The sequence below is a fragment of the Apium graveolens genome, chromosome 2 (assembly GCF_009905375.1).
Source record: "Apium graveolens cultivar Ventura chromosome 2, ASM990537v1, whole genome shotgun sequence".
NCBI classification, from domain to species: domain Eukaryota; kingdom Viridiplantae; phylum Streptophyta; class Magnoliopsida; order Apiales; family Apiaceae; genus Apium; species Apium graveolens.
Window position 1 is genome coordinate 33,919,912 of NC_133648.1, and position 14,394 is coordinate 33,934,305.

A 14,394-nucleotide genomic window follows, 5' to 3' on the forward strand; every position below is an offset into this window, starting at 1 on the left:
AATCCAGTCTCTGTGGGAACGAACTAGAAAAGATTCTATACTACTTGCAAACTCGTATACTTGCGTGTAATATTAACGCGTGTTTAGCGACTAATAAGTTTTTGGCACCGCTGCCGGGGACTATAGTGTTAATTTATAGTTTATGTGCTTTCCATCAGTGGTCGTTAAAGTTCATTGAATCGGACATTGTTACTTATTTGTTCCTTGTTTTATTTCAGGTACTCTAGCAAGGGTGTATGCATACGCGTTCACGTACTCGTAAGAGAACACTAGATAAAACCGAGGAAGAACTTGTGGTAATTCGTAAGGAAGTTTTTGAGGAAGAAAAGAAGGTAGAAGAAGAAGAGAAAGTTGAAGAACCAGTTTTAGTAGAGATGGGTGATCAAGCGGAAAATCTGAAGGCTTTGATGGATTATTCTCAGCCTAAGATTAACGACATTGAGTCAAGCATCACCAGACTAGCCATCAGGGCTAACACTTTTGAGATCAAGTCAAGAACGATTCAGATGATACAAAACTCAGTTCAGTTTGGGGGTTCTCCTACTGAAAACCCCAACATGCACATTAGGGAATTCATCAAGATTTGCGAAACCTTCAAGTTTAATGATGTGAATGAAGATGCTATCAAGCTACGCCTCTTCCCATTCTCTCTAAGGGACAAAGCTAAATGATGGTTACACTCTCTACCAGCAGGGTCTATCACCACTTGGGAGGATCTTGCGCAAAAGTTTCTCACTAAATTCTTCCATATGGCGAAGAATGCTGCAATCAGGAATGCTCTGACTCAGTTTGCTTAGCAAACTGGAGAATCTCTGTGTGAGGCTTGGGATCGATATAAGGAGATGCTAAGGAAGTGCCAACACCATGGCATGCCTGACTGGATGATTATCAACTATTTTTACAATGGATTGGGTGTTACTATTAGACCCATGCTTGATGCAGCATCAGGAGGAGCCTCGTGGGCTAAAATTTACGATGAAGCATATGAACTTATTGAACTGATGGTTGCTAATGAGTACCAGAATCCTTCCCAGAGGTTGATTCAGGGAAAAGTCACAGGAATTCTGGAGTTGGACGCAGCAACTTCTATCGCTGCCCAACTTAAGGATTTGACGATGAAGGTGGACATTTTGGCTAATTATGGAGTTAATCAAATTGCTAGTGTCTATGAGCTTCGTGTTGGTGCCCATGAGACTGATTAGTGCGCAATTTCTAGTGAATCAGCTCAGTTTGTGAGCAACTTCCAGCGATCGCAACAACCAGTGCCAGCCACCTATCATCCCAACAACCGCAATCATCCTAATTTCAAGTGGAGAAATACTCAGAATGTGGTTCAATAGCCTTATTAGCAATACCCAGCTAAGCAGTACAACCCCCTGGTTTTCAGCAACTGTAATATGCACCAAGACAACAACTCCAGCTACAACATGCCAATGAAAAATCTGAATTAGAGGAGTTGAAGCTTATGTGCAAGAGTCAAGCCGTTTCTATCAAGACCTTGGAAAATCAAATTGGGAAAATTTACAATGCCTTGCTAAATCGTCAGCCTGGTACACTACCTAGTGACACTAAAGTGCCAGGAAAGAGGGAAGCTAAAGAGCAGGTAAAGGCAATCACTTTGAGGTCTGGAAGGTTGTGAATCCCGAACAAACTCAAGTGTTGACTGAAGAAGCTGAGGCTGAGAAAGAAGTAGAGCAGCAGGAAGAAGAAGTGGAACCAAGGAAGATTACTGTTGAGCACACTCCCCCTGAGGGTAATACTGGAGAAAAGCAGATCTATCCTCCACCGCCTTTTCCCAAGCGTCTGCAGAAGAAAAAGTCGGACAAGCAATTTGAGAAGTTTCTGGAGGTGTTCAAGAAACTTCATATCAATATACCTTTCGCTGAGGCTTTTGAGCAGATGCGTAGTTATGCAAAGTTTATGAAAGGTATCTCTTCATATCAATACTACTATTTGCTGACGATTGTTATCTCTTCTTTAAAGCTACAATGGCTGAAGCAAATGTGATGAAGCGTATCCTTAATTGGTATGAAAGTATTTTTGGCCCAGTCATGAACTACAATAAGTCATTGATAACCTTTTCTCTAAACACTATTGTGGAGAATAGGATGGAAGTGTGTAATCAGTTGGGTGTAAAGGAAGTAGAGAAATCGGGACATTTTTTGGGGATGCCAATGCATATAGGACGAAATAAGAGTGTTGAGTTTGGTTTTTTGGTTGATCGAGTGGAGATTAAATTGCAGGGATGGAGGAATAACACAATCTCAAAATTAGGGAAAATTACTCTTCTTAAAACAGAAGCTCATTATATTCCTAATTTTTGGATGAGCTTGTTGTTACTTCCTGTTGAGGTGTGTGAAAATATTAAAAAAAGATGAATGCGTACTGGTGGAATACTGGTGGGGAGGGCATAGAAATACATTGGATGGCTTGGGATCGCTTATGTCATGTCAAAGAAATGGGTGGTCTGGGATTTAAGAGGTTAAGGCAGTTTAACATAGCAATGTTGGCTAAAAAAGCATGGCGCCTGATAAATAATTGCAATCCGTTGGTCACCAGGTTGATGCAAGCACGGTACTACCCGGATACGGATCTCTTCAATGCAAGATTGGGAAATAACCCAAGTTTTATGTGGGGTAGTTTATTTAAAACTCAGGACATTATTCAACGGGGTTGTTATAGACGTATTGGCAATGGAGAAGCTACATGGGCGTGGAAAGTGCCATGGCTCCCGTCTATTGATGCTGGGTACTTAACTTTTGAGATATATGAGGGGATGGAGCATATAACGGTCCAAGGGCTAATGACTGAAAGTAAAACATGTTGGGATGAAGATATTCTTTACGATATATGTAACGATCGAGATAGGTAGTTGATTCAACAAATTTTTATACCAATTTGTATGAAGGAAGACACATGGTACTGGTTGTTCGAAAATGATGGGAGGTTCTCAATAAAGAGTTGTTATAGGCAGTTACAAGGTGAATCAGACTGTGTTCACATGGCCATTTGGAGGAAATTATGGAGATTAAAGTTGTCAGGAAATGTGGTAAATTTCTTATGGCGAACAGCGAAAGATGTATTACCTACAACATTAAACTTAAGGAATAAACGGGTGGAGATTAGTTTACAGTGCTCGTTATGTCACCAATATGCAGAGACAGGTACACATATATTATTTGATTGTGTTTTTTCTAAAGAGGTGTGTGCAATGTTGGGTGTAAGTGAGCAGGTTCGAGTATAAGACAATGATACAGTGTTAGAGGCCTTCAAGTGAGTGTTTCAAAAAGGGAACTAGGAGCAATGTTCTTTGATTGGTATGATGTGATGGGGCTAGTGGCGTAGAAGGATTAGGTGGGTGTGAGAGAAAGCCAACATGTAGAGCTTTGGAGTTAAAATAATGGATGTGAATGTGCTATCTTACTGGACTAAAACATGTTCAGAAGAGAGCAAAACCCAACAGAGTGCAAGATCAGGTAGTAAGAGTTAGACTAAACCTCAGAGGGGATGGATAAATATCAATATAGATGCATTATGTTAGCAGAATAATGCATTTATAGGAGTGGGGTGTGTGGTTTGAGATGATAGAGGTGAGTTTCTTCGAGCAAGAGCATGTAAAGTTAGAAGCAGGGGATATTGCCCGGGAAGCAGAAGCTGTAAGTTTAAGGGAGGCGCTATCATGGATTAAAAGGTGGTGAACACGTAAATGGATTTTTTAGGCAGATACGAAGCTCTTAGTGGATGCAGTGAATGACAATAAATAAGGAAACTCTTTTTTTGACACATTGGTGGAAGATTGTAAGGAATTAATCAAATACTTTGAAGAGGTGTTAATTGTTTTTACTCATAAATCTGTGAATAATATATCCCATCAGTTAGCTCAGGTTTCTTATTCTAAGTCAGATCCACAGGAGTGGTATCATATGGCACCTGATTTTCTTATTTGTAATCTTGCCCTGCAGGGTGTTCTTCAAGCAGGGTTCTTTCGGCCGACATTGTTTAAAGATGCTCACCAGTTTGTTTTGAAATGTGATCGATGTCAACATGTGGTAACATGTATAAGAGGGATGAGATGCCTCTTAATGTGCTTCTCGAGGTTGAGGTCTTCGATGTTTGGGGAATTGACTTAATGGGGCCATTTGTCTCATCTTGTAACAATCAGTATATCTTGTTGACAGTTGATTACGTGTCAAAATGGGTTGAAGTTAAGGCGTTGCTAACGAACGATGCGAAAGTGGTGCTTACTTTTCTTCACAAGCAGATATTCACAAGGTTTGGAACTCCAAGATTCATAATGAGTGATGAGGGGTCGCATTTTTACAATAGCAAGTTCACTGCTATGATGAAAAGATATAATGTGAATCATCGCATTGCTACGGCTTATCATCCTCAGGAAAATGATCAAGCTGAGGTGTCTAACAGAGAGATCAAGCGCATTTTAGAGAAGGTTGTGTGTCCATCAAGGAAAGATTGGTCTTTGAAGCTTGATGAAGCTATTTGGGCTTATAGAACAGCATATAAGACTCCATTGAGAATGTCGCCGTTTCAGTTGATTTATGGTAAGAGGTGTCATTTTCCTGTGGAGCTCGAGCATAAGGCATATTGGGCTTAGAAGAAGTTGAATCTGGACTTAGATGCGGCTAAAAAGAAGAGGATGCTTCAATTGAATGAACTCGACGAGTTTCGACTTCAAGCTTATGAGAACAACAAAATATATAAGGAGAAAGTCAAGAGGTGGCACAATCGGGGTTTAGTGCTCAAATCATTTGTTTCGGGGAAACAAGTTTTTTTGTTCAACTCTCGTCTCCGTTTTTTTTCCGGAATGTTGAAGTCAAGATGGTCAAGGCCGTTTATTGTCAAAACTGTGTTTCCACATGGAGCGGTGGAGATTTTTGAGAATGATCCGGGCCAAGAATTCAAGGTAAATGGTCAGAGGTTGAAGCATTACTATGGTGACACGGCAAACCGCGAGGTGGTTAGTGTCGTTCTACTGTCCGTTTGATCTCGAGATTCTACGTCGAGTTAGCGACGTAAAAGAAGCGTTTATTGGGAGACAACCCAAGTTTATTGTACATTAGTAAGTAGAGGAAGCAAGAAGAAAGGAGAAAATCACAAAAAAATCAGAAAAAAAATTCAGAGATCACTTCAGAAGCTTGGCTTTCCCGCACTGTTACAGCACGCGCCCGTGCCGATTTGGCAGAAGTAGCGCGCATCTGCGGTGTCTCAGCGAGCGCCCGCGTCGGGCCCTGACTCAAAACAAATAAAAGGCAGTTAAAGGAAAAAAATGGGAATTTTATTCCAAAATCAATTCCCATCCGAATTTTACTCCCCCACATCCCATAATTCCCTCTCCAAATTAAACCCATTACTCCCATTATTCCCATAATCAAATCCCACTTCTATTCCATATATAATACTCTTTTCACCATCTATATATACACACACCTCATACACAACTTCTTCACCAATTCACAAATTCTCAAACACAAATTCTCTCTCAAACACAACTCTTATTCTCTCTTATCACTTCCAATGGCATCCAAGAGAGAAAGAACAGAAGTCGATAGCAGCACCACCAATTTATCAAGTGTGGGTGGTGTAAGGCCAAGGTTCTCTACTCCCGAGGCTGAAACAGAGTATACTAGACTTCTTTCGAAGCCAATCATCAAGGAGCGAGGTTTTCTGCCATCAGGGAAGGATGGTCAGATATTGGAGATGATTCTTGAGATGGGCTGGGTTCCTATTTGCGAGGCACCCGCTGCGTGCCCATGAGTGTTGTTCGCGAGTTTTATACGAATGCCAAGGCCGAAAAGAATTGCTTCACAATGGTTCGAGGGAGAACGGTGGAGTATAGTATAGAGGCTATCAGGACTGTGATTGAGCAGCCCGCGAGGAAGGTGGGGCAGGACACCTAGAACGATAAGACTCTAGAGGACTTTGATCTGGATCTTATTGTTGCTACTTTGTGCCAGCCCGATACTCACTGGAAGATCAAGAGGGGCACGATCGAGTATTCTACGTTCCCGGCTTCCAGAATAAACAGGTTTTCCCGTGCATGTAACGCTTTTATATGTGCTAATATCATGCCATCTTCGCATGTGCATGAGATTATTGTGGAGCGTGCACGGTTGTTATGGTACATTCTTCAGGGCGATTATATGGATTTGGGGATGGTGATTTATCAGGGGATTCTGAAGTTCTTGAGGGGGAGTACTACGGGGTCTATTCCATATGCGTCTGTGGTGACGAAGCTGTGCGTGGCAGTTGGTGTTCATTGGCCCGCACACGAGCAATTGCAGATCCCGAGTGGTCCTATTGACAGCACTACTTTGGATACGATACAAGAATGGGATGGAGGCAAGCCCGATCTGAAGGGGCTTGGTTATACTTTTGACCACCTACCTGGTGGGAGGCCAGCTACTGGAGCCACTCAAGAGAGCAGGACTGTATTGAGATCTCAGCTAGGAGATGAGGCAGGGCCATCACAGCAGGCGTATGAGGAGGAGAAAGGAGCTGATATGGGAGCTGGCATGAGTTCGACGCAGTACAGGCATCTGGCACAGAGGATGGATGCGATGCATGACATCCACAACAGGTTCGCACGTGTTCTCACCCAGGCACTTGGGACAGCTTTCAGAGCCAACAGAGTTGATATCCAGTGGCTAGTTTTTGGTGATGATTCCATGTATCCACCTCCGGACACACCTGACACTCCACCCGCTGAGGGTGAGGATTCTGATTCTGATTAGGTATGCCTGATTCCTTATTATTACCTTCACTGAGGATAGTGAATATTTTAAGTTTGGGGGTAGTAGTTGAAGGAATATGTTTTGTGTGAGTCTCATATAGTTGCATGTTCATGATAGTTTAGTTCATATAGTTTGCATATTTTGCCATATAGTTTTTTTTATTTTTGGTAGTTTTATGTTATTTCTTTCATATAGTTTTCATGCATTTTCATTATAACATGATCCCTGAGATAATTTTTTGACTTGTGATATTGATGCTAGTGTAGTGATGTCGTGTTTAGAGATGTTAAGTCGTATTAAGTTGATTTGCATGCTAGAGACACTTTTATTTTACTAAGTCTTATAGGTTGCTAGAGTGCTAGATCATAGTCATGGTTTGTTATTTTGTCGAGGTTTAATCACTTGTTTATATTTAGAATTTATGATATTCTCTAAATAATAAAAGACATGGATATTTAAAAAGTGGAGGAAAATTGGATTTCATTGCTAGTTGTGTGGCTAGGTGTCAAATGGCTAGTAGCCGACTCATATTTATATGAGTAGACTAGGGTTGGATGAGATAGAGCGAAATGCACTCATTCAGAAATTCATAGAAAAAAAAAGAATAAGTGTTATGTATAATTGATCATGAGTGGGCTCTTTAGTACTTGAGTTATTAAGTTCTTAGGGGACTTTGTGCATAGTGGCCTAATGCTTTTATAGTCTGGGATCCGCTAACCTAACGCTCGCTACATGGGTACTATTGTATAAGTTTTTGTGGACTCTCATCATCCGTCGAGTCCACATCTGTTAGCAATCCTTCAGCTAAATTGGATTCCATCTTCTCCTTATTCTTCTTCCAGGCTGCATCACAAAAGGACTCAATACCTTGAACTTTGGTCATTTGAGCATGAACATCTCTAGATGTTTTCCATGCCTTATTCATTTCATGTTCTCGTTCAAGCTGCTTCTTCAAGATCTCTTCTTTCTTCAAGGACCCAGTTAATTAATTCTTAGCAATTTTACACTCAATTCCCAATTTTTCAAATTCAATAAACTGAGATTCTAGCACATTATTCCTCTCACTTAAAAACAAATTATTTTCTTTGATTTTAGCATTTTCCTTAGTAAGAGACTTAAGTGTAACACACAAATGATATAATTCTGTAGACATGTCATTTATTGCATCATTACACTCAGCTTTAGATAAATGTGCAAGGTTAGTGGTGATTACCTGATTACTTGAAGAGCTTGTCTTTGTTTCATCAGACTTGGCCATTAGGGCTAGATTGACATAGCTGACATCTTCATCCTCATCCAGACCATCTGCTGCCCAGTCATTTTCTTGTGTAATGAAAGCCCTTTCCTTTTGTTTGAGCAACTCAAAATATTTCTGTTTATAATCCACAGGCTCAAACTTCTTCTTGATGGAATCTGACTTTCTACACTCACTGGCAAAGTGCCCTGCCAAGCCACATTTGAAACATTTGAATTTTGATTTATCTACCATGTTTCTATTTGGCTTAGTTGCTCCAAAGTTCTTCTTAAACTTGAGCTTGGAAAATCTCCAGGAAAGAAATGCTAGATGTTCATCAATATCCTCCATGTCATCTTGGCTTAAAGAATCTTCATTTTCTGCTACCAGCCCCTTGCCCTTGTTTTCAAAGACCTTTGAAGTAGACTCAACAGCTTCTATCTTCATCTCCTTCTCTTTCTCTAACTCAGCAACAAGTGCAATGGAACCTCCTTTCTTCCTCTTTTTCTCCATTCTTTCATCTTGCTCTATTTCAAGCTCATAAGTCTTTAGAATGCCAGACAGTCTCTCTAGAGTAAATTCCTTGTATTATTATGAATTTCTCAAGGAGACTGTCATTGGTTTCCATTCTTTTGGTAGGAATCTCAGAAACTTGAGGTTAGAATCTTTGGTTTGGTAGACTCTTCCATGCAACTTTAGAGCATTTAGTAGCTTTTGAAATCTACTAAAGATATTAGTGAGAGTATCACCTTCTTCAACGTGGAAATGCTCATATTGCTGAATTAGTAACTACATCTTGTTTTCTCTAACTTGTTCAGTGCCATCACAGATAATCTGAATAGTATCCCAAACTTCCTTGGCAGTTTTGCAATTGATGATGTTGTCAAACATGTCACCATCAACTCCATTGAACAGAATATTCATGGCCTTCTTGTCTTTCCTGACTTGTTCAATATCAGGATCTGACCATTCATGCCTTGGCTTGGGAACTGATGGCTCGTTTCCAGTTGCAGCTCTCATTGGTACATGAGGGCCTCTCTCTATGCAATCCACATAGGCCTCATCTTGAGAAAGTAAATGGAGATGCATCTTTACCTTCCAGTGATGGTAATTATCTGTGTCCAGAAAAGGAATCTTGACTCCAACATCCTTCTTGTTCATCTTGCTGTTTGTTGTGATCTTTAAACTCTTTGTTCTTTAAGAGCTTGCTCTGATACCAATTGTTAGTCCCTAACAATGCAACAAGAATTACAGAAGGGGGTGGTTGAATGGAATTCTTGAAACTTTTTCTGAATTACAAAATGTTCTATCTTAATAATATATATAGGTGTTTGATTTGCTAAGTGGGAAATAAGAGTTAGTTAAATCAAAACACAAAGTAATAAAAACACAAGTCTTTAAAAATTTCTGGTGGATTTGAATGTATCCACCGGAGATATATATATATATATATATCAAGAGAACCCTGAGAAGCTTGAATAGCTCACAGCTGCTTACAACAATAAGAACAACTAAACTTTTCAGAGAAATGCTAAGGATACAGCTTACAATTGTTTCTCTTAGAAAAAATGTATTGCTTAGTCTTGTTGTTATTCTAATTGCTACTCTTGGTTTATATATCACCAAGATTACACAGTAATAAGACAAGATAATAAAAGAAAACCTATCAAGTCTAATACTATGCTACTTCATTACTCTGTTCCAACATCTTTGAATATCTTCATAATAGTATGGAAATGGTAATGCTTCTTTGTTCTCAAAAACCCAGTTGAATAGGCTTCCACATTCCTTTTGCATGCACTTGACGCATGTGACTGTGTTGTCACTGTCAACTGATATTTGAATTGATTATCCGTCGGGTACATGATCATCCGTCGGGTTGCCTTGTTGATCATCCGTCGGGTAGCTTTGTTGATCATCCTTCAAGTAGCTATTTGGCACTTGACTTCATTTCATTTATGCAGAATTACAAGACTCCATATATGTACAATTAATCAACCTATTCTGCATATCTAATTAAAGTCAACATGACTTATATGCTACTACAGAATCTAAACAAAGGTGTTTGCAGAAATGTGCTTCATGACTTATTATTACACAAGCTACTCACTCGATGGATAACAAATCATCATCCGTCGGGACTATATTGAGTCATCTGTCGGGACTATATTCCTTATCCGTCGAGTGCTACATTTTTCACTAAGTTAAATCTACTAAGGTTTTTTGTTAATGAAATCATCAAGTTCACAACATATTCAGAACAATCTCCCCCAATTTATGTCTACTAGACTTGTAGCCATAAATTAAGAGAAACTTGATGATAACAAAACACCCTAAAAATACAAATTTAAATGGAAGTAGATAAAACTGTAAAGTGCTTTAATTAACAAAATGTACAAAGATTTGCTCACGGTCATTTTCAAGGCGCTCCTCTAGCCAGAACATATTAATCTATTTCCTTGAATATCTGGATCTCTTTCCAAGCTTCCTGTTGTTTTCTTCTATATGATTTTGGAGCTGTCTGTGGAATTCCAGTTCATCAGATTCTGAGAGATTTAGCATTTCTTTCATTTCCAAAAGAGTCTCATTGCTAGAGATGCTCAATTGGTCTTCTAATCTGAAAAATCTTCTAACTCCTTTATCATCCATGAATTCCATCAGCCAGTAGGGCCTTAGATGCACTCTCTTCCCTGTGTAAGGAATAGTTAGAGACTTTGGGAGTGCATCTTTGGCTCTAATACTCCTCAGTTCTTCAATCTTCTTTAGAACAAGTCTTCTAGCTATCATATTGAATCCAAAGTTCTTCTTGAAGGATGAATAAACCTTTATCAGCACAGATTGGCTTTCTTGAAGGATCCTGTGAAGTGGCCATTGTATCTCTTTTCCACCCTTGTACTTGAATACTAACTTTTCAGGTAGATTCCTGTAAGCATCAATCCCTCTAACTTCTTCCAGTTCATTTAGATAAAGGTTTAAATCTGAGAATTCCTTGATGTCACAGATGTACATGATGTCTCCCTTGTTGACTTTGGTTAGGGCCTTGGATCTGAGAGTTGAGGGCTTCACTTTCTTGACTGCTCTGGTATTTGTCTTCTTTGGCTTCATGAATTGAGGTAGATTGAGTTCAGGTATTGGTAGACTATCCCAGTCTATTGGCTCATCCTTTGGAATGATAGGTTCACCATGAAAGTTCTTGGATGGATCTATCTTGAATTCTCCATGTGCCACAGAGCGCATGGATGTTTGAGTTGTTGCAGATGTAGACTCTTTGGGAAAGTACCCTTTCATCTCCTCATCACTGAAGTCCAATTTTCTCTTGATTCTTTGCTTGTACCTTGGCTTCTTTGTCGGTGGAGGTGCATTTTGCATTTCTTGATATTGAGATTCAACAATTTCAGATGGTTGTGCAAAAATTTATTGTGTGGGTTTCACAGCTTGTAACTTGGCCAAGATAGCAGCTTGCTCCTTCTTTTGTTTGACCTTCTTAGCATCTAGAGCAACTTGCTTCTTTTCTTGCTTCAATCTTGCCTTTTCTTCTCTCTTTGCTTCATCAAATTGAGGGTGTCCAGCCACCACACAAATTTCCTTACCATTCCTAAAAACTTTAGCAATTCTTCTTTTCAATGCTGAATCAGCTGGATCCTTGTAGAATGCTATAGACCTGGCCAACAACTTCTTTTCATCAGGCTTTGGTGTCTCATACACTGTGTCCCAGGGGTTCTTTAGTAAAGATTTTGGATAGTTCACCATTGGCTTCAAAATTAGCTTAGCCTTTGGATATTTGATGCGGGATGGCTGTCCTCTTTCCAGATTATTCATGCTCATTTCATTCACAGAGATTTGCCTGACTTGAGAGTGATGAATGGCTGATTTTTCTGGCTTTTTTACTAACCCAAATCTCTTTTGTATATCCTCATCAATTTTCTCCCAGTTGATTGGACTCAACTGCTTCTTTTGAGTCGCTCTCAATGTGGCTGCTGCTTCATTAATCAGATCAATGTTATCCTTAGTTGGTGGCTTAGTGAAAGCAATTGTGGGCACAATTACTTTGCTAACTTGAATGTTAAGCTGCTTCTCCCCCTCACTTGACTCTTTCTCCCCCTTTTTGTTATCATCAAGTTGTATGGGAGGGAGTTGAGGGAGGTTGCAGGAAGTCTAGCATCCATCCTCTCTATAACATCTTGCTTGACATCAGAAATCTCCTGTTTGATTGCATCCACAATCTGACTATGTTGGAGGGCTTGAATTTTATGCAGCTGGAGTGCTTCAAGATGTGCTGTGAGTAGCTTTTTTGGTGCTAGCATTGGAAGATGCCTGAATGGCTGCTTGGGTGTCATGAATTAGCTTGAACAGAGTTGATTGGAGATGTGAGTAAGAACATTCTTTTGTAAGCATCCAGGCAGGAACAGCTGCATCTCCCCCTATGTCCATGTTATCTTCCTCATCATCCCTATCAGCATCCCCAAAAGAAGCTTCATCCAGTTCAAAATCACTGCCAATATTGGAAGGCATAGCAGTGATTGCATCATTTGCTCTTTGTAAAGATTGTGTAGTGTGCACCAAGTTCAGCAATCTTTCAGCCTCCTCATTGCCCTGTACAGCTAGAGTTTGGTAAGCTCTCACAGGGTGAGTAAATGTCTCAGCATCCAGGGAAATGGAATCTATAACAGCTTGATATTCTTGCTGAAATAGCCTTTCCCTTTCTGCATTATTGACATTCATTGACTCACTTACAATGGTTTCCATCCTTATCACTCATGTACCTGCATTTCTCTCTTGATCTCTCTTTTGTTGCATCAAGGTCTCACCTTGGCTCCCCACCCTCACAACCTCACCTTCACCATCTATGGTGGGACTTCTCATACTCACTTTTTCCAATCTTGAATAAATGCATTGCATTTGTTCACTCTTTTCCTCTCCTTTTTCCTGGGAGTAACCTAGACTCTCACTCATTTCACTCCTTTCCCTCAATCCTAGGAGTGATTGCACTACCACTAAGTCTTCTGCACTTGTAATAATGGATGAGATTTGAAGCTGTGCAGAGACACTCGATAGATAAGGGATATCGTCGGGTTAGCAATTTGACTATCCGACGGATAACTGCTGTTAAGCTTATCCGTCGGGATATAATCACTACTCGATGAATGAACGATATCCATCGAGTGAGTATAAATGAATGAGTTTGGAGTGGAAACTATTGTGGACTCTGTGCAGATTGATGAGAATTTTGGCACAGATGTCTCAACAGTTTCAGAAAGAAATGGCAAGTGAGCCAATACATCATCTAGAAGATGATGCTCACTTGCTTGGATTTTTGGCTTCTCCAAGAGAGTTAAAGAAGGAGAATTTGGAAGTGATGTGTTTATCATGTCAATATCCAAGGAGTGTGTGGGAGAATTTGGTGTTTCAGGGGCTTCAATTGTTAGAGATTTTGGCCGTGACTCCATATTTATTGGAGCCACATCAACTTGACTTTGAGAAGGTGCAGTGACTATGTCTTTAGCACCAGTTTGCACAGTGTGTGAACCCTGTGCATCCCCAAGGGTTTTTGATTTCTTCTTTCTAGTGTAAGTTTGGGGTGAGCTTGTGTCCCTTACCCTTTTGGCTTGTGCTTTTGGCTGAGAGCTTTGTTCAATAGTCACATCCTTTTGGGAGGATGCAACTAGTAATGAGCTCAGTTTGTTGGGAAACTGCAGTGTGGCTAGGCTGGGAAACACTCACCTCTCCAACCTTATCCTTAGGGTTTCTTTGATGCTCACCTTTCTTACCCACCTTCACACTCCCCTCTTTTGGTTTGGTGGATTTTATAACTGGAATCTTTTGAGAGACACCATAGGGGGCTTTCTTTGTCTTTGTTTTTGAAATTTTGGGTTTGGCAGCTTGGATAGGCAACTGTTGGGTCAATGACACAGTTTTCATAGCTACACTAGAATGCAAAGAAGATTGTGAGGCTGGAAGAGTAGAGACAGTTGAACTTATCTCACTTACCTGAGGTGCCTCCATAACTGGAAAGTATAAGAGTGGCACCTCTTTGTGATGGTTTGCGCTGTTCAAATCTGCAGTGATTCTCCTTTCTTGAACCCAACAATCTAATTTGTTGGTTGGGTTCTCAAGCACAATATCCTCAGAGAGGTGGTTAGCAAGCATCATTAAAAATCTATCATAATAAACATTTTTACCCCTCTTATTTAGCTCCCCTAAGTTAAACCCCAACTCAAATATGACAAGATCACTAAAGTTGAAAAATTTATTAGTAACTAGCATGTAAAGCATGTTAAGCATAAAGATATTGACTGAATCAAAATTACTGATTTTACCAGAGAATACCTTAGTAACTACATCACATAGATAACTCCATTCCTTCCTAAGACCCAACCTCCTAATTTCACTTAATTTAGAAGTGGAGAGTGC

The 14,394-nt window shown here is 40.0% G+C and overlaps 1 non-coding gene across 1 annotated transcript; it reads right to left on the reverse strand.

Moving 5' to 3' along the window:
• Positions 1 to 764: 764 nt before the first annotated feature.
• On the reverse strand, positions 765 to 871 carry LOC141709104 (small nucleolar RNA R71). The gene has a single exon (XR_012569697.1). It is a non-coding gene; the product is annotated as a small nucleolar RNA R71 (small nucleolar RNA).
• Positions 872 to 14,394: the final 13,523 nt, after the last annotated feature.